General features: G+C 35.8%; 1 protein-coding gene across 2 annotated transcripts in view; it reads left to right on the top strand.

The window, feature by feature from the left end:
• Window positions 1–14,247: 14,247 nt before the first annotated feature.
• LOC145303483 (glycerol-3-phosphate dehydrogenase, mitochondrial-like) overlaps window positions 14,248–27,606 on the top strand; it is a 214,099-nt gene continuing 200,740 nt past the window's right edge. The window contains exon 1 of one of the 2 annotated variants that reach the window (XM_080144851.1): window positions 14,248–14,415. The gene's annotated coding sequence lies outside the window, so the exon portion shown is untranslated. The remainder of the gene's footprint in view (window positions 14,416–27,606) is intronic. The other variant, XM_080144848.1, reaches the window with a different exon arrangement.

A 27,606-nucleotide genomic window follows, 5' to 3' on the forward strand; every position in this document is an offset into this window, starting at 1 on the left:
CTTACATTCCAAGTGGCAATATGCTTTGTGTGGGATGAAAAAGAGTAAAATAATAATAATAATAATAATAATAATAATAATAATAATAATAATCTCTATCAATTTTGTTCTTTATAAATTAGGCATGTTCCCTATGAAGAGTGAAAATAAATTCTCTTTTTTTTTTTCACTAATTTATTAAAAGCTATCCGAGGATAAGGGTTAATGAGATGGAATGATTGTTAGGTGAGAGATGAAGAATATTATGAGAGGATTGAGAGTGGTTCTGTTACTGTTTCATGTTTCCCTTAATGTTTTTTTACTTTTCAGAGTTGGGATCTGCTGTAGTTGAACAAAAAGCTGTAACAGTATTCATGTACACACATATATATACATATACACATATATATACATATACACATATATATACATATACACATATATATACATATACACATATATGAGGTGCCTTTAATAAGTTTCCAGACGTTTCTGTATGGCCATTTAAAATTGGCGTAGACTCTTGAAAATTCAGTATGTTATTGCTATACATCTTATGAGATGACTGACCAGTTTTTATGATTTCAGGTTCAAATTTTCAAAGGAATTAGAATACACCCTACTAAAACCTGATTGCCACAATTGCTGGTGAATTTCAAAAACGCAATCTGGATATGAGGACACTTTAAAAGAAAGATACGCAATAAAATTCTGTTTTAAACTTGGAAAAAAAAATGCTACAGAAATGTACAGAATGCTTCAAACTGCTTTTGAACCAACTTTCATGAATCGAGCATAGTTTTTGAGTGGCATTCAAGCAAGGCAGGGAGTCTGTAAGGGATGGAAGGTGTAGGAGGATTAAAAGGAAGTCAGAACACCAGAGTTGATTGGCCAAATAAAGAATTTCATGGATAAGGTCTATAGAGACAATAAGTGCACAGTTTAATGTCAGTGTGGGAACTGCACGCACAATTATTCCTGAGGAACTGAAGATGTGGAAGATTTGCACAAAGTTTGTGCCAAGGGTGCTCCATCCTTGTCGCAGACTATTTGACCAAGATGGACATCAAGACAGTTCCTCACCCTCCGTATAATCTAGATCTTGCTCCCTGTGACTATGGGTTTTTCCCTAAACTCAAAGAAAACATTAGAGGCTGTCGTTATGAGACAATTGAGGAGATGAAAGAGACTGTGATGAAGGCCATTGACGTGCTCACCCAAGAGGACTTCCATAGGGCCTTCTAGAAATTGTTGGAACGGCACAACAAGTGCATTGCAGCCAGAGGAGATCACTTCAAAGGGGACTACAGTTTCATCTGTGCACTATCAATAAAGTGCCCATATGAAAAAAGTCTAGAAACTTATTTAAGGCACCTTGTATGAAAAAAAAAGGCAAAAGTTTCATCTTAAACATTTTTTTTAAGTAATGAGTCATCACTTCATTCATTCAAGTGGTGTCTTGCCTAGTACTGGCATTGACAGCTATGGCTCTCCATCTCTCTCTCTCCCTTGAGGCATTCATGAATTCATTGTTGCTCATCGTTTTTTGTGTTGCCCAGATGTTCAGACTATAATGTATGTTTCTCGCTATCGTCCTCTACTTCTTCTACCCATGATCTTTCCTGTTATTCTTTGTTGGTTGTTGAAGAGAGGTTTGATGACAACCAGGTGCCACCTCTCTATTATGCTAATCCTTATCGAGCGAGGTGCTCTTATTCGGAACCCCATTCACTCTATTCTTCGAATACAGAGTTTGATGTATTGCTATAGCTTTTACCTTTCTTTACGGTTGTACAGTAGGTTGCAGTTTCTTTCTGTCCGAGCAGTGCCCATACTGGGCGATTGTCCTGACCATTGTACCGAGAGGTATCTTCTGCTCAGCACAACGGAATATAAAACCATAAACAGAATTATTTCTGTTTGCTTCTGTATTACATCAGTCACCTGCTTTCCATGACCTCACGTTACACTGATCAGGGGTGGGAGGGGGGGGGTTAAGTGAGTTCTAAACCATGCCCAAAATGGAACTTAGCAGGTGTAAGTCAACTTAAAATGCTCTTGTATGCATGAGCAAATATATATTTATATGTCAAAGTCGGTTCATTTTTAACTATTTCTTATGCGTCGAGCAATAGCTCAAATGGTAATGACTAAGGCTGGAGTGGTAAATGTTTTGGTGTTGATTCTAGCTGATGGCACCCGAGTCATATTGTCAAGAAATATGGCTGCTGAATGGACATCTCACGATTACAGCTGAAGTTTTCTGAAAGCGTTTTGTTTTCATTCTAGGATTTATTCACCAAAGAACCTAATCAGTCATTTGTGTATTTCAACCCCTATCTAGCCGATTTTTTGTTTTGTCATGAAGCAACCAAAGCCACCTGATGCAAAGGTTGCATAACAGAGGAAGAAGTCCTGGAAGGCTTAAAGTGGGCCAGCTTAAATAAGTCCGCTATAAGGTATATTTGAGAATGTCGCACATTTTTCTTCTCTTAATTCGGCTTTATTTAACTTATGGTTTAGGAACAGGTCTATTTCCCAGTACTTTACGCTGAAGATTGTGAAGCTGTTTTGCAAAATCAAAAATGATGAGGAATTCATAATTTCTAGCGCTTAGCGATACTAAACACAGATTAGTTTTCCCCCAAACAGATTTGTGCGGCATTCAGAATAATTTGCACTTGGTACGCTTGGTCATAGATAAAGATGACACAGAGGCTGCATTGATCAATTTAGATTGGCTTAAAGCATTCAATAGGGTGGACCATTATTATTTAGAGGTTGTTTTGCAGTTTTACTCTTGGATTCATCTCTTATATGTGAACCTCAGTTCTGCTGGTGGAAGTGAATGGTCTGAATTTCAGGTTCTTCAGATTATCACATGCATTCTTTCACCAATGCTCTACGTGCTTCCTTTTGAGTTCTTCCTTCAAAGTTTATGGCGAAATCCGGAACCTACATGGGATTACTTTGACAAAAGCTTGCACTCTGTTAGAGTATTCCGTCCATTATGATTCTGAATTTTTTAGATGAGGATTGATTATTGGTATTATTCGAACTTTTAAGATTATTGTTTTCATCTTGAGTGTTATTTTCACAACATTTCGGTCGATGTAATCTCCAACCTTCTTCAGGTGTATCTTGTCGAACTCAGGAATCTTTCTGTTGAAGTTTGAAATCTGCAAAAGATTTCAAACAAAACCCTTTATTTCATCCACGGAAATAATATGCTTTAATTCCACCACTGGGTAGAAGTCCTAAGCAATTCACAATTGTATTTTTGGATCAGCCACACTGAAGATTAAATCTTCAATCTTCAGAAGAATGTAATTTTTGGTCCCCCAATTTATCGGAGAGGGGCCTATATTTTCAGTGGCATCCGTACGCTTGTGCTTCCGTGCCTCCAGACGATTGCTAAATAACTGTTCATTAGTTTTTCCTGAAATTTTGCCACAAATTGCATTTTATTAAATAGATGTGCACAGTAAAAAAATTTTGTTTGCAAAAATTTCCGTTGCCTCCCCAGGGGCTCAAAAGAGGTCAAAAATGCCCCAAAATGGCCAAAAATGACATGTTTTGCCCCATAACTTTTGATCCATCCATTAGATTTTTCTGAAACTTGGCCAAAATGTGGAGCACATTGTTCTTAATATAAATCCAGTATGGGTAACCTTGGCAAAATTCTGGTTTGCGTCCCCGGGGACTTCCAGTGCTAAAAACGCCCCTCCTTGTGGCTCTTTTTTCATATTTCTCAACAAATATTTGATATATCTAACTATATATAGTGTTATTTTGGGCCATTTTGCTTTTCGCGGTGATCAACTCAAATATGCATGAAACTTTATTCATTTACACTGAGATTCGGCATCCCCAGGGCTCAAAAGAGGTAAAAAATGCCCCAAAATTACACTTTTTGCACCATAGCGTTTGATCCATCCATTAGATGTTCCTGAAACTTGGCCAAAATGTGGAGGCCATTGTTCTTAATATAAATTTAGTATGGATTACCCTGGCAAAATTTTGGTCCGCATCTCTTTAGGACTTTTAGGGCTAAAAAACATGCCTTTTTAGAGTTTTTTTCATATTACTCAAAAACTTGATATGTACAGTGATGATCATATTTATTGGCACGGTAAAATAAAAGTTAAATTTTGTCTAATAAATTCTAAAAAAGGGATTAAATTAAAGAAAATAACAAAGTATATTATGTATTTTTAACTGGCCTTTCCGATGCAGCAATCGGATTTTAGAAAAAATAAATAACAAAGGAACAACAAACATAATTGCAAAAAACCCTTGTTCAAAATTATTGGCACGATTTATTTAATAATCAATTGTATAGCCTTTGGCCTTGATTACCTTCCTCAGTCGCTTTTCATAGTTTACAACCAAGTTGTTGCACTCTTCAGTAGTAATTTTAGCCCACTCTTCCTGACAATAATCCTCCAATTGAATAAGATTCTTAGGCTTCCTTTGCATTACCCTCAATTTTAATGTTCTCCATAAATTTTCAATTGGATTAAGGTCTGGGCTTTGTGATGGCCACTCCAAAACATTACTATGATTGTCCTCAAGCCATTTCTTAGTCAGTTTAGCCGAATGCTTTGGGTCATTATCTTGCATGAACCACCAACGACGACCAAGTGAGAGCTCTTTAGCAGAGTCTTTCAGGTTTTCATCCAATATTTTAACATAATCTTCCTTTTTTATGCTACCTGTGACCTTAACAAGTCGCCCTGGTCCAGAGGCAGCAAAGGATCCCCAAAACATCAAACTGCCTCCACCGTGCTTCACTGTGGGTATGGTGTTCTTAGGCAGGAAAGCTTCGCCAGATTTTCTGTAAATATAAGACACTTTATTATGGCCAAATAACTCTATTTTCGTTTCGTCAGTCCATAGAACACGTTTCCAGAATGCAACATCTTTATCAATATGACGTTTTGCAAAGGCTAGCCTTGCTTTCAGGTGCATAGGCTTCAATAAGGGAGTCTTTCTCGGACGACATGCTTTTAAACCAGCTCTCTTCAAAACTCTACCAACTGTATGTCGAGATACATTCACTCCAGAGGTGCTCTGTTCATCAACAATCTCCCCAACAGAGATCCTTGGGTTTTGTTTTACTTGTCGAACAATTTTCCGTTCATCTCTTGGGGAAAGAATCCTTTTTCTCCCTCTACCCTCTAAACTCATAACGTGGCCTTGCGATTTGAACTTGTTTATTATGGCTCTAACAGTGGATTTGGGAAGGTTTAGCTTCTTTGAAATCTTATCATAGCCCTCCCCATTGGTATAGCATGCTACAACAAGCTTCCTGACGTCTTCGCTGTGTTCCTTAGTTTTAACCATGGCGATTGAAAATTATAATTTAGTCACTTATAATAGTTTAAATAAATCGCTATCTAAAAATTATCTGAAAAAAATTATTCACTGAATTAGCGTTAAACAAGCATAATATGGCTATAAAAAAGTTCAGAAAGCACGTAAACCGGAAATTGATTGATATTATACTGATACTAAAAGAAAAACAAAGCCGTGCCAATAATTTTGAACAAGGGTTTTTTGCAATTATGTTTGTTGATCCTTTGTTATTTATTTTTTCTAAAATCCGATTGCTGCATCGGAAAGGCCAGTTAAAAATACATAATATACTTTGTTATTTTCTTTAATTTAATCCCTTTTTTATAATTTATTAGACAAAATTTAACTTTTATTTTACCGTGCCAATAAATATGATCATCACTGTATGTTTATAGTGGTTTTCCATAGTGCTGAATTCAAATATACATGTCTTAAGGTGTGAAACTGCACTGTTTGTCCACTTGCACTAGGATTTGGCATTCCCAGGAGCTCAAAAGGGCCACAAATGTCCCAAAATTGCAAAAAATGACACTTTTTAACCCCTTAACTTTTGCTCCATCCATTAGATTTTTCTAATACTTGACGAAAATGTGAAGGCAACGTTGGCCCTTTAATTAAACTTCTCACATTCATCATTTCTTCACTATTTTTTGTGGTGTCATCTCACATGTAGCACCAGAGAGGGACCACGCATGCACGGCTTGTTACAACTGAATTTCACCTTAGTACTCTATTACCGCAACAAAAGTTTGACAAAAAGACAAAAAAGGTGAATAATACCAAAGAGAAATCGTCGAGATATTACAAGTCCCTATAGCAATATAATAAACCTGAACCAAATAAACTGAACTGATAAATGTATTCGAATATAATTTTAAAAGACTGATTTAAAAATAGTTATAGATAAAATTTGGTGAAAGTTATAACTTGTAATTAAAAGTATATATACATTTTTTTTTTACATTTCTCGGCTGTTAACTATACTGCAACGTTACCTGTTAAAAAAAATTTTTTTTTAATAATATTCCATTAAATAAACCTAAAATGTTGCAGTAGAATTAATTATATTTTTTTTTTTAATTTATTTCCGAATTCATCCAATTAAAAAAAGATCATTTACATTTACATCTTTTTAAAAAAACATTTTGGGTGAATAAAAAAAAAAAGAAATATGGCAAGATTTTTCAATAGTCCTGATACAATTGAATCAAACATTAATCCATAAGACAATTTTGAATCTTAACTCATTGTTCTATTTTACTAAAGTAGTTAAAATACTTTCTTTCTTTTTTTTACAATTACTGGAATATTTTGTTTAAGAAATATTACACTATCGTCGAATTTTACATTTTTTTTGTAATTAATGTTATAAAATTTTGTTACATTAAATGAATGTGTGGGCGACCAAAAAAATAAATTACTTAGGATCTCTATCCAATTATGGCTGACGAAACGAGAGCATACTACTCCCGTGAAGTAAATAAAGGGTTCTATTCGAAATTTCATCTAGATTCTTGAGTTTGACAGAAACATTTCTGAGTTCGACAAGATGCACCTGAAGAAGATCGGAGGTTACATCAACCGAAACATTGTGAAAATGGCACTCGAGATGAGAACAGTAGTTTTTTTTCCCCCCAATTTTAGCAATTTTTTTTTTCACAATTTTAGCAAGTTTTTTTTTTTTTCACAATTTTAGCAAGTTTTTTTTTCACAATTTTAGCAAGTTTTTTTTTCACAATTTTAGCAAGTTTTTATTTTCACAATTTTAGCAATTTTTTATTTTCACAATTTTAGCAATTTTTTTTTTTTCACAATTTTAGCAAGTTTTTATTTTCACAATTTTAGCAATTTTTTATTTTCACAATTTTAGCAATTTTTTTTTTCACAATTTTAGCAATTTTTTTTTCACAATTTTAGCAAGTTTTTTTCTTTTTTTTACTCACCTTCATCCCAAACAAGGCATATTGCCACTTGGGCGTAATTGTGAGCATGCCTAAGAATAATCAAGATGCTGGTTTATGTTGCATTTAAACTTCTGCATATTAGTACAGTTTGGGAAACAAGTAGCAGGCAGAGAATTCCAAAGTATAGCTGTTTTAGGGAAGAAGCTATTAGAATAAAAACCTTTCTGACATTTAGGGACCTCAACAGTGAAGGGTGTGATTTTATTACTAAGCTGGTTTGTCGGGGATATGTTCGTCGAGAGGGCACAAGTGCAAAGAGTTCATCAGAGCATATTCCGTTAAAATACTTGTAAAACAGGCACAGGGCTGCAACATTGCAGCAATGGGACAGGGGTTGGCGCTCAGTTGACAAAATTGGACCAATTAGATTGGAGACTCTTTTTTGGATCCTATCCAAAAGGGAGAAGCTCGTGGTAGATGCACCAGCCCAGACGTGGCAACAATACTCCATACATGGGGCGAATGGTGGCCTTGTAGAGGTACAGGATACTCTCAGGTCTGAGCAGTTTTCTAGCACGATAGAGGGAGCCCACCTTCCTTGCAGCAGCCTTTGGCAACGTCTTCAATGCATTTATTCCAGCTCATAATTCATGTGAATGTTAAGCCGAGGAGTTTGAAGGAAGAATTCTCACATAGGGTGTCATTTGTCATGGATATCGGTGGTTGGAGAGGCTTCTTGTAATTGTTAAAGGAAAGCAGCTTAGTCTTACTAGCATTAAATGTCACCTTCCATTTACATTCCCACTCTACTACGGCTTAGAGGTCATAGAGTTCCTCCTTTAGAACAATGTGTTAAGATCCCGAATTGCTATCCATAAAGTCCACCAACCTCAACACTATATTCCATATTGAGATGTCCTTTTCTCTGTTGGCTGATTTTCGTCATATGCAGTTCTATGGGGTTCACCTTTGTGGGGGTCGCCTGGCCTTTTTTTGGGAACTGACTTCCTCCACAAATAATAAAAATAAAAATAAGAAATCTTATGTGCAACACAAACGGAGGTTTATTTCCGGAATAGAAATAACAAACAATAACAAGTTAAAACATAGTTCTCAATATTTCAGAGTTCTTTTTTTTTGAGTTCATATGAAAGATGGAGAGTCTCTTTTTTTTGTGTTCTTTGAATGTTCAAATTTGTAACAGAGACAATATTAATGTTCGTCTGTTAAAAGAGAGTATTAATGCGTGGAGCAGTGGAAGTGAAATAATTGATGTTTGCACGCGTGGTAAGTCCTAATGAGAAAGCGTTGAATGAGTCGGAAGAGTTTAAAGAGACGAAAGAATGTTCGAAAGGCTAAGAGACTAAAGAGATAGATTTTGTGTTTGTGCATGTTTATATTCGATTTGATCGGCTCCAAACGAGCTCTAGAAAATCAGTTTTAAAATGTGTCCTAGGAGGAATTCCATTGGACGGAAGACATCACATGGGGTGCTTTCAACTAGGTCCGCACCTTTGGTATATAAAGGTCACGCCGGAATTTGCGTGGGTGTCATTTTTCATTTTTTTAACGCGCCGAAACAATCAATTGCACTGCGCGCCTAAATTGTATTTAACGATTTTAAATTTGAATATTAAACTGTGCCAACTGGCACAAATAATCCCCCCAGATTGGAAAAAAAAATTTTTTTTTCAATATGTAATGTATTCCTTGAAATGTTTCGGCCAGTGGACTTTCCTACCCGTTTTTGTCGTGGGTTTGGTGTCCTCGTCATTTTCTGCTGGTCTCCCATGTTCTAAGGGAATTTGTTCTGGTGGGGAAATTGTCTGAGGGTATTCCTCAATGTATGCTGGTTTAATTCGGTCGATCTCGATGTTGTCTTTCCTGACTTTCCGTTGGACAGTAAAATATTTTTCACTACTGTCCAAAACTTGGTATGGTCCAGTGTAATTTGGACAAAATGGCTTTTTGACGGTATCATTCCTGATAAACACAAATTTGCATGTGTGAAGGTCGTTCGGTATATATGTTTGTTTGTCAGCCCTCCTGGTGGGGGTAAATTTGAGAGAAGACATTTTGTTCTTTAATTCCGTCACAAATGTAGCCGTGGGTGAAATATCTGTGTATGCATTAAAATACGGTCCAGGTAGTGTGACTACGGATCCAAAAACTAGCTCTGCTGGTGTGCTTTGTAAGTCTTCTTTTATTGTGTTTCGGATCATTAATAGGATTAATGGTAAATTATCTGACCAGTCCGCGTTGTTAAGACTCGTAGCCAAAGAATTTTTTAGCTGTCTGTGAAAGCGTTCGACGAGGCCGTTTGAGCAAGGGTGATAAGCAGTAGTCTTTATGTGGGTTGTTCCCAACAATTGGTTGAACTCTGCGAAGAGTTTCGATTGAAATTGCGAACCTCTGTCCGTTGTGAGTATTGACGGTACTCCAAAAAAAATCCAGTCTTTTAGTATTGTTCCAGCTACTGTCGCTGCCGATGTGTCTTTCACGGGTATGGCTGTTGGCCATCTGCTGAACCTATCGACTATGGTGAGAATGTGGGTGTGTCCTTTTGAGGGCGGTAATGACCCCACCAAGTCAACATGGATATTGGTGAACCTGACATCAGGCGCACTGAAAGTGCCCAGCGGTGACTTCGTGTGCCTGTGTATTTTATTTTTCTGACAGGATACACACGTCTTGGTCCAATTTCGAATATCTGCATTCATATTCGGCCAAACAAAGCGGTCTGTTATTATTTTTACGGTGGCTCGTTTGCCTGGATGCGACATATTGTGAAAATGTAGAAAAACATGTCGTCTGATGCTTGGCGGTATGTATGGACGCGGTTGTTCTTTTGCTGTATCACAATAAAGTGTTGTTACACTAAAAGCTACGGGCATTTCCTTCAGTTGCAAAGACGTTTTCTGTTATACGTCAGTGAGTGTCTTGTCCGTCTTTTGTTCTTGTGCAATTAATTCCATAGTTAACGAACTGGAATTTAGTGAAGTTATTGCAGCTCGTGATAATGCATCCGCCACGATGTTTTCTTGCCCCTTGACGTATCTGATGTCTGTGGAATATTGGGCAATATAATCAAGGTGTCTGATTTCTCTTGGACCATATTTATCTACATGCGTATGCAGTGCATATGTTAACGGTTTATGGTCAGTGTAAATACAGAAGTTTCTTCCTTCTAACAGATGTCTAAAATGTTTAATTGACAAATAAATTGCTAATAGCTCCCTTGAAAAGGTACTGTACTTTGTCTGTGTCTTGCTCAGTTTGGCTGAGAAAAACGATATAGGGGTCATTGTATCCCCTGTCAGTTGATGTATAACTGCTCCTACAGCTATGTCTGACGCGTCTGTTGTAAGTGTAAGCTTCGATTCTTCGCTGTCCTTAATATAATTCAATTTTGTGAAATTGACTAAGGCAGTTTTAGCTTGATGGAAAGCTTTTAAAGCTGATCCTTCCAGTTTTAATTGTTGGTTTTTCGTTTTGTTCTTCAATAATGACGTTAACGGTGCAAGGATTGTGGAACAGTTGGGTAAAAATCGTCTGTAATAATTAATTATACCTATGAAGCGGCGAACTTGTCTAACAGACGTAGGTTGTGGAAAATCCGTAATGGCGCTTACTTTTTCGGGTAATGGTGATATACCATCCTTATCAATTGAATGTCCAAGGAAGTTTACTTCTTGCTGACTGAAAATACATTTGTTCAAGTTTATTTTTAAACCGTAATGGGACAGTTTTTGAAAAACTTGTTCCAAGTGTTGTTTATGTTCGTCGAGGTTTCTACTAGCAATTAGGACATCGTCCACGTAAGCGAATACGAATGGAAGGTCCCTAAAAACCTCGTCTATTAACCTTTGGAAGGTTTGACAAGCGTTCCTAAGTCCGAATGGCATTCTGACGAATTCGTAAAGTCCAAATGGTGTGGTCAGTGCTGTTTTGTGGATATCTTCATCCGCCACCGGTATTTGGTAATACGCTTTTACTAAATCCAGTTTGGAAAATACCGTGGCATTTTGCAGTCCGATTGCAAAATCGTGAATGTGTGGGATAGGGTATCTATCTGGTACAGTTTGTGCATTTAATCTCCTGAAATCGCCGCATGGGCGCCATGTTGTCGCGTCTGCTTTCTGTACCATGTGTAGAGGAGATGACCACGCACTTTTGGAAGGTCGGATAATTCCTTGTTGCAACATGCGTTGAAATTCGTCTTTTGCGATCTTGTACTTATCCGGCTTCAGACGTCTGGGGGTGGCGTAGACGGGTTGTCTATTCGTTTTAATATAATGCTTTGCATTATGTTTAATATTATCCGTGACTTTGAATGGCTGAGTAAGTTGTGGGTATTTTTGAAACAGCCGACGAATGTACGTCTCTTCAGGTAAGGCAGAACTAATCCCAGTAGACTGGTATCTTGTGGTGATACCTTTAATGACGATTTTTGTTTGGTTATCAGTCAGTGTGCGACTAGTCATGTCTACCGATAGATTAAACCGTGCTAGGAAATCTGCTCCTAATATTGGTGTCGTCACGTTGGCTATGGTAAAAATCCACGGAAATGTGCGGCGCAGACCGAGATTGACGTCTAAATATTTTTCACCGTATGTCGGTATTTGTGTGCCATTAGCTGCTTGGAGGTGGTAAGGCTGTGGAATAGCTTTTTGTTTACGTAGAGGTGGTATCACGCTGATTTCAGCTCCAGTGTCTATTAAGAAGTTATATCCATGATTATTATCACGAATAAAAAATAAACGACCTTTAGTGGAAAATCCAGCGACAGTCGTCGTCTCTACTGGCCGGAATATTCGTTTCCCTGATTCTTGTTTTTAAAAGAACAAGGATAAGTGCAACGCCGAGCTTGTGTGCCGAATTTTTTGTGGTAAAAACAGATTTCGTTCGCTCGTTCCCGTGTGTTGCTTCAACCTCTACTAAGACTTCGTTTTCGGTAGTCCGATCGTTTATTAAATGAGTAACGATGGTTTATTTGCCTTAATTCCTGCACTTGTCGAGTGAGATTTTCAACCGTCATTTTTAGTCCCGATATATCGTCGTCGCACGTCTGTTTCTGCTGTGCTTGTGCTGAGTTTACTTTGCGGTGCCTCAGATTTTCATGGATTCGATCTGCCATATCGGCGAGTTTTTCAATATTTGTCTCTTCCGTTGTGGGTGCTAGAATTTGTATTGTTGTGTCTGGAAGTTTATCCAGCCACAGACTTCTCATTATATTTTCGGACATTTTGTTGTCCCCTAGCAATGTATGCATGTATCACAAAAGTTGTGACGGAGTGCGATCTCCTAATTCTACTTGGGTGAAAAGATTGCGTAACCTTGTTTTGTTTGAAAAGCCTGTCCGTCGTAAGATGGCCTTCTTAAGTTCGTCATATGGGTTGTCTTCAGGTACATTCTCCAATAAATCCGCCACCTCTTCGACAACGTCTGCCGGGAGTTTTTCCACCAAGTAACAGTATTTGGTTCGTTGAGACGTTATCCGCTTTGCGTCGAAAAGGGCCTGGATTTGGATAAACCAGGTCTTTATGTTGGTAGGATTAAATGCTGGTATATTTACCGTTAACGTTGCCAGAGGTTTTTCAACACAGGAAGGTTCCATGTTTGTTTTCTTCGCTCGAAAGTGATTTCAAAGCCTTTAAACTGTCAACTGACTTTTTCCGATGACGCGGAGCTTGAAATTGTGGTCGAAAAAAAAATTGTCGCTTTTGCCGCTGAGTCATGGTTGTTTAATAGCTTATAAGATTCCGTTGTGCATATGATTTCTGCGTCGGGTCACCAACTTGTGGGGGTCGCCTGGCCTTTTTTTGGGAACTGACTTCCTCCACAAATAATAAAAATAAAAATAAGAAATCTTATGTGCAACACAAACGGAGGTTTATTTCCGGAATAGAAATAACAAACAATAACAAGTTAAAACATAGTTCTCAATATTTCAGAGTTCTTTTTTTTTTGAGTTCATATGAAAGATGGAGAGTCTCTTTTTTTTGTGTTCTTTGAATGTTCAAATTTGTAACAGAGACAATATTAATGTTCGTCTGTTAAAAGAGAGTATTAATGCGCGGAGTAGTGGAAGTGAAATAATTGATGTTTGCATGCGTGGTAAGTCCTAATGAGAAAGCGTTGAATGAGTCGGAAGAGTTTAAAGAGACGAAAGAATGTTCGAAAGGCTTGTGTTTGTGCATGTTTATATTCGATTTGATCGGCTCCAAACGAGCTCTAGAAAATCAGTTTTAAAATGTGTCCTAGGAGGAATTCCATTGGACGGAAGACATCACATGGGGTGCTTTCAACTAGGTCCGCACCTTTGGTATAAAAAGGTCACGCCGGAATTTGCGTGGGTGTCATTTTTCATTTTTTTAACGCGCCGAAACAATCAATTGCACTGCGCGCCTAAATTGTATTTAACGATTTTAAATTTGAATATTAAACTGTGCCAACTGGCACACCTTCCTCGGCTTTGCCTTCTCCCTTTGAGAATGGGTTAGTTTATTGCCAATCGTCTGAGACGGCCCTGCTGGGGGGGAATGCCGATGGGCTGCTCAGGCATTTTTGCAAGCCATAGCGCTTTTCCTTTAGGGCGGTGGCTTTTCAAATCCAACTTTCCCGCTCTTGTGTCACATCTTCCCGTCGTAGAGGGGAGGGGGAGATAAATAACTTTACCAACGTTTTAAACATTTTTTTTTCATAACTGATAAAATTTAAATAAAAATAAATGCATTCGAATATAATTTAAAAGACTGATTTTAAATTAGCTATAAATGAAATCGTGAAGTCAGAGAATACTTAACACCTCACTCTTGTTAAGAATGGGTTTCTTCAATAATCATGTTAATCTTTAGAAACAGATTCTTAACAAAAAGATGGATGGCGGTTTTGGTAACTATTTTGTAACTTAAAAATAATAAAATTGCCAATTTAAAAAGAGTAATAAAAAAATTTCGTTTTTCGTATACGCAATCTTCTTTTTGAAAGTGCTCTCACTGTTGACCTCTCGTAACCTTTGTAGTTGCAGATAATGTCGGATACCGTCTGCTTGTGACGCAAGGAGCGTTTTTTAAATTTTTTTTTAGTATTTATCAGGATATAAATTGATAATTACTTATTCGTTTTCACCCACATTTGAAGCACTTATATCACATTATATTTTACATTCAAGGTAAGAAGTTCTTTTAAAATATTTTAAGTTATTCTTTCTTGGATAAAACAAAACTGCCCATTGTTGCTGTGGTAATGATTTTGTTTCGTTTTTCGGATTCCGGTTTTTGTAGTAATGTTATTTTTGAAAAGTCCGCTGACATTTTTTTCGTTTAAATTTCACCTTTCGAAGCGTTTCTTCTTCATTTCTAAACGCCTAAATTTATTAAAATAAACGCTTATATTCATTAAAATGATGACGAATGCATTAGAATTTATTTTAAATCTTTATCTTACGTTTTAAAGTTAATGCTGTGAGTTCATCAATGTGTATATATATCGTTAAAAAACGATGTTTTATATTTAAACCTTTATTGACATTTATTCATTATATCCAATAGGATATGTTTATAAACCGAATATATTTTGTCTCATTATTAGATCAGGTATCTTCAAGTTTCGCACCCCCGTGTTGACAATTCTGTAGACTAGAGAAAAACAAAACAAAAACACTCCTTTTTATTTGAACTTTAAAAAAAATGCGATGTAGAAGAAGCCCACAGCAAACAGTGTCAACAAGTAAAAAATTATTTTATTTGGTAAATTTTTACTTACTTTCCACCTTTAAAATGACGAATCTAACCATGTTTTCGGGTATGCTGAAAACGAATATCACATTCAAATTTTCCGCAAACAAGTAGTTTTCCGGATATTAAGCAATCTAATTCCTTATGTTATCAATGGTGGCCATTGTTGTACTCGCGCTGGCGCATATTTTTGGCGCGCACAATATTAGATTGCTAAATTTCAGGGAAACTACTTGTTTGGGGAAAATTTGAATGCGATATTCGTTTTCAGCATATCGCAAAACCCATTGAGTTCGTTATTTTAAAGATGATTGTTAAGGTACAAAGTAAGTAAAATCAATAACTATTTCAAAAAGTAATTTTTTTTATAATACTAAAAACAAATTTCGGTGCTTCTACACTTATCGCTGAAATTGGAGATGCCATTTTATTTCATGCACCTGCTGTCCAAATCCAAGGGAGAAATTAGTATTTTAAACTATGGCCGAAGTTAGAAATAAATAACAAACAAAAATTAAACTTCCGGAAAGAACTATGAAAAAAAATAAATAAAATAAACTACTAAACTAAAATAAACTATGAAAAAAAAAAAAATAAATAAATAAAAATAAATAAAGAGAGAAAGTGAAAGAGAACAATTAAGAAAGTTTTTCATGAAACATTTTTTTATTAATGTTTTTTTATTATTAAAAGCAGAAAATGAAATGAAATATTCATAATTGTTTAAACTGGGCGACGCCATTTGAAAACCAAACCATTTATTGTATATAAATTTATCAAAATATAATTGTAAAAACATTTATTGAAAAGTTTGCGTAAGAAAATATAATTTTAATAAAACAATTTTGTAATGAAAACAACATTGGATTTATATTTGACCAAGATCAAAGTGTAGTATCTGTTCTTCAGATGCGGCAGTTGCGGCACTTCCACTTCTCGTTCTCTTTCGGTGGAGGAGAAATCCTTCACGAATGAGACAGTTTTTATTTTTGTACCTTTTCTCCACGTTAAAAAACGACCCTGGTGTCTAACTTTGTCCCGTGGGGAGGCATTGTAAACAGGTATATATATATATATATATATAATATATATATATTTTTTTTCGAACAAATAAATAATTTTAAACATTAAATAATGTTCATTTTAAATCAATTTATTCTTTCTGGAAGCAATCATTCTCCAGTTTATTTGTTTTGTTATTTATTTTTTTGCTTCGGCCATAGGTTAAAATAATGATTTCTCCTTTGCATTTAAATTGCAGGTGCGTGAAATAAACGGCGTCTCCAGTTTTGGCGATAAAGTGTAGAATTATCCACATTTCAAACGATGAACAATAGCATTTTATTTTATGCAAAAATAATAATTTGACACTGTTTGCTGCTGACTTCGAGTCGCCTATTCTTCTGCAGTGCCCCACCCCAGTGCACACTGCACCACCACCCTCTAGGGATTAATACAATTGTGCGACCGTTTTTCGTATATGTGTATTTTTCGCATCCTCGTGACTTGCACTTGATTTTCCCTTTCATATATATCGAGTATTTATTGAAAAATATAATAGCATCAAATAAAACGAAATTTTTAAAGAATTATATAAGAATTATTACGAAATTTAATCAATAAGAATGCATTTCGGTTTATTCGTAAGTAGGTCAGCCATAGTTGAAAAAGGAATGAGTTATTTCATGACTCTTTCGCAATTTGAAAGAATTTACTGGCTTTAAAATTCTGATACTTGTGCAGTTTACGAACCGTGCTATTTTTTAAAGATAGGATTTTCAAGTTTAATTTAATTTTTCTGGTATCTTTTGTTTATTAAATTGTTAGGCGAAAGTAGAATAGTTAAAAAGAAACCCTATACCTATACTAAGAATGTCTTTCAAAATAATATCATTATTTCAGCCCGGTCTGTAAACTGCACAAGTACCAAGATTCTAAACAAATTTACATCCAAACATTTTTGAAAACTTACTTAAACAATTCGATTCAATTAATAATTAATGACGAAATGATAATGTAATATTTAAATTTAATAATCGAATTCGTATAAAAATAGTTTGACAAAGAAAAATAAATAAATTAAAACAAAACAAACAAAAAAAAAATGGAAATAAAGACTCCCGAGCAACACCACGTACAAGTATTTTTTAAAACAAAATAATTTATTGAATCAACATGTGACGAGACGAAATGATTGAAAGAAAGGCTGATTGTTGATTGCATAACCGACGCTGTCGAAAATTACTGTTTTTTTTTCTCTCTTGCTGTTTTCCTTCAAAAGCACAAGTAAGCCAAAATGACTTTTTTGTCCATAAACTTTTCGTTCTCCCCAGAAATTAAATCGACAGTTTAAAGACTTCGAAATCTCATTTGAAATTTTCGCACGGTCGCGAAATAATCACCTTGGTGACCATTTTTTTTTTTGGTACTAGTGCACTTATTGATCCATGCTGAAATAATAATGTTATTATTTAAAAGCCATTCTTAACATGGGGAGGGTGTTTTGTACCTATTCTGTGCTTTAACCTTGCAATTGAATAAAAAATCATATCATAAAACTTAAATTAAACTTGGAAATACGATTAAAAAAAAAAAAAAAAAAAATAGCGCGGATGATCACTCAGTAAGTGCATTAGCACAGGAGTCAGGACCTTTCTAACATATCAAATTATATTGTTGGATTTTTAAAGTGAAAGTCAGATCCAAATAACATTTAAGCGGACGAATCAAATGTTTCTGACTGGCCGATTTTCATTTGTTATTGTTGCACTATGTTGTTATTAATATAACGTACTTAGCTACAATTTTATTGTTCAGTTTTCGACCGTGGGTGTCGCTTGTATTATTGAGCTGAACGATTTTTTAAAGTTTATTTTTAAACCCTTTTTTATCGTCTCTGAATTATAAGAAAGTCCTTTAAGGATTTTCATTTTACGAAAAAAAGTTGGCTGTTGTTCCTAAATGTTAATAAATGGAATAATAATAATAATCTGTTTATCTTCGTGCGATTACACCCTGAAAATAACATCGTACACGCGAGGCGAGAGGCGCCGAAATGAAAATTTATATAAAAATATAGTTGCCATCTTTCTATAAACAAGTTGAGAAATAGGCTAATTAAGGAAGAACGCTAACTCAACTTTGACCCTGTTCTTTTACTTGAAGATTATGAACTTGAGTTATCGCTTTTCTTTAGCTAGCCTAGCCTCTTTCTCAACTTATAAAGATGGCGACCATATTTTTCCTGGATGATTTTTCATTTCTGTAAGAAGGGTGCCAACGCGAGGGTTCTAGTGAAGCAAAGGGTTTTCAATGATCGACCGTGTCTCTGGATAAACATTGACAAGGGGAAATCCAGGATAACTAGAAACGGTTGATGTGACAAATAGTTTACTTTTGTTACATCGTCCCGAGTCATCGCGAACTAAATAGTTCGTCTCGAAGTTGATCGAAGAAACCAAAACGCCAAACCGGAAATGGAAAATGAATTGAAATATTTTTCAATTCTTTGCAGCAATGTTAAAACTTGCGGAGTACGTTGTTTTACGATTGTTTTAAAAATGGAACGGAAATTTAAATTTAGTTCCGTTTTACTCTTTTTTTTTTTTATTGTGGGAATTAATTTCCTCACACTAGGCACCGCCAAAACTGGGGGGGGGGGGGCAGGTAAGTACTTTTTGACGGACCGTCTTTTTAAAAATATCCCGCTTTTGAGTTTTGAAGTGTGAAATTCGGTGAATATGTTAAGTAAAATAATTAATTTAAGTTAAGCAAAACAAAATTTTTTTTTTTTTTAATATTTATACGAAAAAAGCCGTTTTAAAATTTTTGGTAAATAAATTAACAATTTTTTTTTTTAGCGAACCGAATAATGCATGACCATTATTAAACAGGGTATGCTGTGAAGAATCGATAGAAAAAAAAAATTCGATAAATATTGTGCCCTTTGTGTTAAAAATATCATCATTTTTTTCGATCCCGTTCGAAAACGTTTGCCGCCTTTCGACTACGGTGGACCAAACGCGCTGAAATAATTTTTTTTTTATTCTGCTTTAACCCCCCCCCCCCCCCAATTTGGGGAGACTGGCCCCCACATACATACACATTAAAAACCAAACTCATACAAATGGTCACCTATCTGGTACTGGCCAGTCTCAGCGTTAATAATATATTGAAATTTTGGTCACTGAAAAATAATTTTTTTTAGCCTGTTTGGTCTTCCATAGTTTTCTTTTTATCAAGTACAAACGTAAACATTGTCTAGATCGACACGAAGTAACTGGTTGCCTATATTAATAAGTGGAATTATTGTAAATTCAGGTACTTATATTATAATATTTTTGCATATTCTCATAGAAAATCACTCTAAATCTTAATTAGATAACAAATAAATAAATTAATTATTTCAAAAACCTTTTTTTTTTAACTATTTATATACGTTTTTTGTGCATGACAAAAAATGTCAATTGTTAACTTTTGGGGAAAATTTAACATTTAAAATTTAATTAAAAATAGTAGAAAAAGTTTTACTCTATTCGGCTTTCTATATGATAAAATTCAGGGTTTTATCTTTCTGGGGAAAAAAAGTTACTCAGAAATAATGGATTTTAATAAATGTAATTTCGTTTTAAAAAACAACAACAACTTGATTTTTCGGCCATTTTTGGCGGTGTCTACCTCACACGCTTTAGAACTCGGCAGAGTGCAAAAAAAAAAAAAAAGGACAAACGGAATAAAGCAAGCTGTGAGGTGATGAATTTCAGTTTTCTTTCGTAGGATTGCAAAAAATATGCCCATATATCGCGTCTCTGAGAGTCTGGTAGTTTTTTTTTTTAAGTGTTAAATTGCTTCTCTTTGGAGAAGCTAGTATAAGGAAGCAGAAACCATTTATTTATGGGATCTGGAAGAATAAAACTCCATTAACGGAGCCGAACTATTTCAGTTCTAGGGAAGACGATATTCGTCTAAAAAATTCATATCACAATAGGAATAAATTCTTGGTTAAAGAAAAAAAAAGGGAAATGGAGCTCCAAGCATGGTTGACCTTGAGGCAGTCCCTTTTAGGGAGATCCTTAATTTAGCATCTTGCCCCTAGCAGGGTTTTTTTGCAAAGAGAGTGAAAATGTCTGTAAGTTTTAAAAACTGCACGTGCAGGAAGTTTCCTAGAGGGCCAATTAAAAGCCTGAAAAGAAAACATGGCATTCAGCGCCTCAACCAATAAGGCTCGCCTTCCCCATGTACAATTTCCAACATTATGGTTCCCCTACCAATCGGAAGTAATTGATAAAATAATAAAAATTGAATTTAAAAAATAAACAGCACGGCCATCGATATGTGCACAAGTTGCAAATATAAGAATTTTTGGTACTACTACATTTTATCGACGAAAATAGAGACGCCATTTTTTCGGGCACCTGTCATGAGAATCAGAAGGAGAAATCAGTATTTTAAACTATAACCAAAGCATGAAATAAATAACAAATAAATAACGAAAAAATTTGTAAAAAAAAACAAACAATCAGGAACAGTACAAAAATTGAAACCTCATAATATATATTTATATATATATATAAACTTGATAAAGCTACAATCTTTAAACCTATCAAGACAATACAAACTCTACATGAGTTAAGAGGAGCAATTCATATAATAAATGTAGTAAATAATGGGAAATCAACAATTCCCCCACTATCCAACAATCATTAGGTTGCTTGCACGGCAATTGAGAAGGCTAACACCCTTGCCAGTTGATTTGCCTAAAACTCTACACTGAACTCAGCAAACCACTCCCTTCCTGATTTTCCTTTGCATACAGAAACCACATTAGATGATCTGAAAATCACCCTTTCTGAAGTACATGATATCATAAAAAATCTAGACACCTTAAAAGCATATGGACCTGATCTCATCCCATTTGTACTATTAAAAAAAATGCTTCGCTGAGGTTGCTCCAGTTCTCTCCAAACTTTTCAACAAATGCCTTAACGAACCTTGCTTTCTTGACTGCTGGAAAATTGCTTCTGTGGTACCAGTTTACAAAAATGCTGACGAAAGAATTGACCCATGAAATTATTGTCCCATTAGCCCTCTCTTCACCAAAATATTTGAGTCCATAATTAATCAAGCTCTAATCCACCATCTTAGAGCTGATAAATTTCTTCTCGACTAACAATATGGATTTAAGCAAGCCCATTCTACTGCAGATATCCTAACTGTAATCTCTGAACGGATTTATCATGCACTGGACAAAGTAGGGCAGTAGCACTAGATATATCTAAGGATTTTGACAGAGTATGGCATGATGGTCTTCTCATGAAAATCAGATCCTATGCTATTACTGGCCAAACACTTAATTAAATCCTTAGGTAAAAGAAGAATCCAGGTTGTCTTTGATGCTTGTTTGTCAAAACGATATAAATGTGGGTGTATCTCAGGGGTCGATCCTTGAACCTTTATTATTCCTGATATTTATAAATGACCTCCCTGATAAAATTGTCTCTGAAATGGGTATATTTGCTGATGACACCATGCTCTACAGCAGGCATGAGGGGAAAACGAATGAACACGCAGAAACAATAGCGAAAACCCTAAAGGAAGACCTCCAGTTTGTAGTAGAATGGGGACAAAAATGGATGGTAATGTTCAGTGCTGCCAAGACTAAGCTTGTTTCCTTTAATAATAAGAAGAAACCTTCTCAACCACTGATAGCTATGACTAATGAAACATTACCTGAAAGTACTTCAAACTCCTCGGCTTAACATTCACAGGGAACATGAGTTGGAACAGATACATTGAGGGCATTGCCACGGCTGCTGCAAAGAAGGTGAACTCTCTCTCTACCATGCTAGGAAGTTACTTATGCCTAAAAGTATCCTGTACCTCTACAAGGCCACCATTTGCTCATGTATGGAGTATTGTTGTGTAAAGTTTATAACCCATATGGATTATGCCAATATCTGGAGAAGGAGCCCAACAAACACATAGCAGCTAGTAATCTTCACGCAAAGGGTCAAAAATATATGTATAGGAGAATTACATATGAACATCTAGAAACTACACCTGACACAAATTCTGACGAAGAAGTCACAAACAAAATAACAACATTACTCTGAAAGAAATACTTCATTTTGAAACGCAATTCAACAGACATTGGAGACACCATGATGTACTGTAAGAAAACCAAAAGCGACAATGTCAGAGACACTTGAAACAAGATATTTAGAAATATACCAAACTTAAACGACATGATACAAGCAGCAGCAGCAACAGATATGCACATACAAACAAAAGTAACACCAATTTATGAACAAATCAAACAAAAACACGGTTACTTTACAATAGATGCCAAGCAGATACCCCAAAAAGCTTAGATATAAATGAAGCCTAGTATTGTCACCATAACATTGATCCAAAAGAATTTGGACGTGAAACGTTTGAGGTTTGTCATAAAATTTGACCCAAAATTAACGGTTTTCATATGACCGAGGTATTGAACAGTGGCAAATCTTATACTTTACGTTCTATTTGTGACGGACTAATGAACTGTGGTCGAATGTGATGTCAGGCTTCTGATAACTTTACGTATGGCTCATGTATCGATAAAATGATATATTTGGATAGTTTACACCTCAGAATATTGAGGAGGGTAGATGCATTCTCGAGGGTACAGAAACGTACGTAAATATTAAGCACCAAAACGAATGCTTACTAAAATGTTCACCTTCACTTTCGACATCTAACGACAACTCCTGGTGGCAAGTAGCAGGAGAGAAAGAGGCGATGCAAAACCGCATGTTCATATATACTATATCTTGACCCATGCCGAAATTTAAGGAATGGGGAGCCATAGAACTGAATCTGCTTATGTGGCTGATTATATATGGGAACCATGCATAAACACTTTCAAGAATAACAAGTACATTGCAGATATGCAATCAGAACAAGATGGACCTCCTCCTCCTTCTACCATCTATACAATGTTTTCTTCTTCAGAAATAGAACCAATCGTAAAGGAAAAAATTTCGGATATTACAAGCAACATAGAAGCTGATTTTGTTTTATTGCGGACTATTATCCTCATCTTTCTCTTAGATGTTGTTTCACAACGTTTTGGCCAACTATTCCTCTGCCCAACGGTTCCAGGTGAGAATTGTCTGAAGATAGCGGTTTCAATCCTCCCCAAAAGCCGTCCAGAGGCTTACTTGGCCAAAACGTGGTGAGACGACAACAACTATGGAAGACAGTAATTGCTGAGAATGCAGTCAGGAGATTCGGAGTTCCTATCCCATCGCGGTTACCACCTGACGAAGGCTAGAGGAATAGTTGGCCGAAACGTCGTGAAACAGCATCTAAGAGAAAGATGAGAATAATAGTCTGCAATAAAATAAAATCAATAAATAATACTCATCTCAATAATGAATTCCAATTAAATAATATATAAACATAGAAGCTGTACAACAAGAACTCACATGATAGCATGCAAACTCGACCACCATTTGGCTACACTATATGGCATTACACATCAGTGTAAACCACATAAATGTCCAGATAATGAAATTACAGACGACGAACTAGCATTGTATATGAGTACAACGGATTCCCCGACACAATCGTGTACACCAGAACAAATACCACAAAATACATCTGTACATTCCCCATCCAGTTACTTCTAAAAGGTCACTTTAGATGTGACAAAAATAGTAACAACAAAAAACAAAAATGCTTCAGTCGATAATGTTTTCTCCTCTTCTGACCAAGGATAAAACAGATACTACACTTTGGTTTTTGTTTTAAGGACGGGTAAAACCACGACCTACAAAGGCCATGAAACTCTTCCGTTTTCAGTTCCTTTATTTTAATTATTCGTTAGATTAAAGTTTTAAAGATGTCTACAATTTAAAATCGTGAGAAATTTCTAGATTTTAACATTTGTAGCAAGTTATGTAGAAGACAGTCTTTTATTTTCAACTACTTTCCTCCTCTTTAGCATTTTGATAACATCCCTCTCCATCCCCTCCCCCGCAAAGGTTTCGCTCTGGTTGCTAGGAAACGTGTATCCTATTTAACATGTGCTTAGTTTATTATTTTTCATATGTATTTCCTTTTCATGCTATTTTCTGATTAAGCGTACTTTTACATACAGGAACGTTTTCATTTTTTTTTTTTTCACGTGTAAAGACACGGGGAGTGGTCATATGACGTAACTCTAACCCATCCATTCAAAAAGTTGAATAAAATAATAGCACTTGCATTTTTTTTAATTCCCATTTAATATTACAGAAAGACTTTTGTTGTTTCTTTAAAGGAAACACACACACACACACACACACACACACACACATTTAACCATGCTAAAGCGAATTTCATCGTCTCGGCGAGAAAAACTATTGTCGCCATCTTTATAAATGAGTCTTGAAAGAGGCTACGAAAGCACGATAACTCAACTTCGTAAGTTACTATTCCATTAGAGCGCTGGCTTTTCTATCCCTACCTTGTGTCAGATCTTCCCTATGACCATGGACTACATATGAAAAAGATGTATTCATTGAGACATTACCTATCAAGGCTAAAAGCCACTCAAATATACAGGGAAACTGAGGTGGATAGATTGAGAGTTGAATGATGATGAATATTATTGGAGGATATTTTTTTTTTTAAATATAATGAGTAACATTTGATGATAATTTAAATGTGTATTGGCTTTGGATTCGAGGGTGATATTTTAGTACCCCCAGGTAAACAATATTGTGACAATGTGTTTCACAAACGGAAAATTCTTGGATGCAAACACTGCCCATGGAAATTCCGTTCGATGTTCGGTAACAGAGGAATAAAAAAGCTTTTTTTTTTTTTTGTAATGGCGTTGTAGGAGACAATCCTAATACGGCTTTTTTTTTTTAAAAATTTTCACTCTCCCCCCCTCCTGTTTATTGGCCGAGTTATTTTAAATTGTTTTTCTGTTTTTGTTTCTTTTATAATTATGACGTTTGCATTTATTTTATAAGAAACACAAAAGCAAAATATAGGCGATGTAAATACTTACGTAACATTTCCAAAGTACCTGGCCATTAAGTGTGACGGTATGTAAATAGATGTTGATTTAGAGGTAATTAGCCTAAATAGAATCGTAGTGTAACGAAAAAAACATGCCAGAACTCCTTCTCACCAACGCTACAATTCATACCAACTCCTCATAAATAGTAGGTATTTATTTGCTTCCCCACGTAAGCAAAATATGACACAAGGTCGGTTTTTATGTGAGGTGAAGGGGGAGGGAGGGGAAGGGGATGGTACATATAGGGTTGCCCCTACATGTACCAATAACCAATTGCCACAAGGGCAATGGTCACAAAGTGCAACATCTGCCGGAACAGATGGTATTTATTTGCTCCCCCACCGAGCAAATTAGGCACAAGGCCGATTTTTAATGTGAGGAGTTTAGGGGAAATGGGGACCAACTCCCCGGGGAGTAAGGGAGCTGGATAGTGACAATTGGTATGAAGGGTTGCCCCTACATTGACCAAGGTCTTATATGTGGGGTCGCCCCCACATATGGTCTTTGCTTGCAGTATCTGCCGGAACAGATACTACACTTTGCTCCTAGCAAGTGCCAGGTAAATTCACAACACTAACTCTCAATGTCTATGCTCTCTCTCTCTCTCTCAACTGTCAAAAACTCGATGCACCTGATCTCTCCAACTCGTCCTTCTTATAGCCGCTTTTACCCTTATATGCAAATTAATGCCATATGTATGTATGTATGTATGTATGTATATATGTGTGTGTGTGTGTGTTATATGTGTTATATATATATGTGTTATATATATATGTGTGTGTGTTATATATATATGTGTTATATATATGTGTGTTATATATATATATATGTGTTATATATATGTGTTATATATATATGTGTGTGTGTTATATGTGCTATATATATATGTTATATATATATGTGTTATATATATATATATGTGTGTGTTATATATATATATATGTGTGTTATATATATATGTGTTATATATATATATATATAAATAAATAATGTTATAGTCAGGTCATGTCATATGCTACTGTTATCATGTAATCCAGTACCACCTGCCTCATGATTGGGTCACCGGCGACTAAACTGGTTCCCCCACCAGACTTGTTTGGTGAGGAGGGCGACTAGTTTCCCTGAAGGATTAAAAACAAGACCTTTCAAAGGGCGAATGAACCCTTTTTCAGGGTCAACGGCCAACTAGCACCGTGTGTGCTGGGGTGGAGAGGGCTCCCGTGGTGAAGGCAACCTTTCTAGGAGAAGCAAATCTATGATTAAAAAAAAAACATAAAGCGGGAGACCAGTACCCGCATTAAGCTGGTCTGAAGTTGAACTTGTTGCTGACTATCTTGCTCTTGCTTGTTGCTGGATCTCAACATTTTGAACCGAAAGAGAAAGACTTGGCTGTCGTACAAAGCTAAGATTCTGTAACATCATCTGTGTATAGATACTCCCTCAGGCATTTGTCTATAAAAATGGTCCTGTGGCGATGGAAGTCATTTTTGGGCTCATGGACTTTGTGTTTGAGAGAATGGCACTCGTCTAACAAGACGTTGCAATCATTTATATATAAATCCATCTACAAACTTTTTTCTTTTCTTCTTTTTCCTCTCCAATCCTGGTACCTGGCAGGTTAAACAGAGACGCTACCGCTTGTGTGAATAGTATCTTTTATTATAGCATGTCATGAGAATTCTTTTGATGACTGGCAAGCGAGATGTTCTTCAAGTACCTTCGCCACATAGTTTTGCAGGTTCTCATTGGAATTACATACGTTTTCTCAAATATTACTTTCACTGAGCCCCTATTTTTGGAAGCATTTTTTAAAATTTTTATTATGGAAATCATCCCAGACAAGGCATGAAGCCACTTGATGTTTGGAGTTAACAATTTACACGAGGACAGTTATACACAAGGTTGATTTTTAATAAAGGGAAAATCTAATTCCTCAAGAAATGACACTCTAGATTGGGACAAAAAAAAAAAAATTAAATTGCCTCGGTGTAGAAAGATTTCTCCACTGATTGAGGTCAGAAACAATGAAGTGCAATATCAAAGCAGATGCTCCACTTTGATCTGCTTATTAAAAGGGATGCACATATCTTCTTGCAATTAATAAAAATCATCTCGTTTTGTTTTAGAAGAATATATCAGGGTTACTTGGCATTGCTTGGATAACAAAATAAACATCTTTCTTTTAAAACTACTCTCTCGCTCTCTCTCTGTCCTTTTGCACTGCCATCTCTCTATGTATTCATTACCTCTCTCTTCTCTCTCTACCCTTTTATCGTAACTGATTCAATGTAATAAAAGGAAACCAGAAAAAAGCGCTCACCTAATTTCAGTATTTTTAGGAAAAGAAAATATAGTCCACTTTAAACCATTTCTGTAATTCCCTCTGCGATTCGCCACAACGCAACAATTTCCGGTTGTCTTTTGAGTTTATTCCGTGACAACAGCAGGTCACGTGACTTTAATTAAAGAGCCTAAACTTACTGTGCTTACTGTGATGACGGTCGAACGTTTTTTTTTTTTTTTTTACAAAGGCATCACCACATTATCAAGGCCCAGAGGCCACTCAAGGATA

The sequence above is a fragment of the Euprymna scolopes genome, chromosome 19 (genome assembly GCF_053919585.1).
Source record: "Euprymna scolopes isolate OS-2025 chromosome 19, ASM5391958v1, whole genome shotgun sequence".
In the NCBI taxonomy this organism is placed as follows: Eukaryota; Metazoa; Mollusca; class Cephalopoda; order Sepiida; family Sepiolidae; genus Euprymna; species Euprymna scolopes.